Here is a 700-nt window from a genome sequence, read left to right on the forward strand (position 1 = left end):
CAGCCGGGCAGCCCGGGAGGGAAGCGGCAGCCCGCGAAGGGGGGAAGGGGGGGGCTCCGCGCAAACCGCTAACGGGAGCCGGGGGGTGTGGGGAGCTGGGGGTGGCAGCAGCGGCAAGAGGCAACGTCGGGAGGGGGGGCTCCGCGCAAACCGGTAACGGGGGCCGGGGGGTGTGGGGGGGGGCGGTGGCGGCCGCGGCAAGAGGCAACGGCAGGCGGGGGGGCTCCGCGCAAACCGGCAGCGGGGGGGGGGGGGGCGGGGGGTAGCGGCAAGAGGCAACGGCGGGAAGGGGGGGCTCCGCGCAAACCGCTAACGGGAGCCGGGGGGTGTGGGGAGCTGGGGGTGGCAGCAGCGGCAAGAGGCAACGTCGGGAGGGGGGGCTCCGCGCAAACCGGTAACGGGGGCCCGGGGGTGTGGAGGGGGCGGTGGTGGCCGCGGCGAGAGGCAACGGCAGGCGGGGGGGGCTCCGCGCAAACCGGCAGCGGGGGGGGGGGGGGCGGGGGTAGCGGCAAGAGGCAACGGCGGGAAGGGGGGGCTCCGCGCAAACCGGCAGCGGGGGGGGGGCGGGGGGTAGCGGCAAGAGGCAACGGCGGGAAGGGGGGGCTCCGCGCAAACCGGCAGCGGGGGGGGGGCGGGGGTAGCGGCAAGAGGCAACGGCGGGAAGGGGGGGCTCCGCGCAAACCGGCAGCGGGGGGGGGGC

Source organism: Melanerpes formicivorus, unplaced genomic scaffold (genome assembly GCF_026170545.1).
Source record: "Melanerpes formicivorus ecotype bairdi unplaced genomic scaffold, bMelFor1.0.p_v2 SCAF_606, whole genome shotgun sequence".
In the NCBI taxonomy this organism is placed as follows: domain Eukaryota; kingdom Metazoa; phylum Chordata; class Aves; order Piciformes; family Picidae; genus Melanerpes; species Melanerpes formicivorus.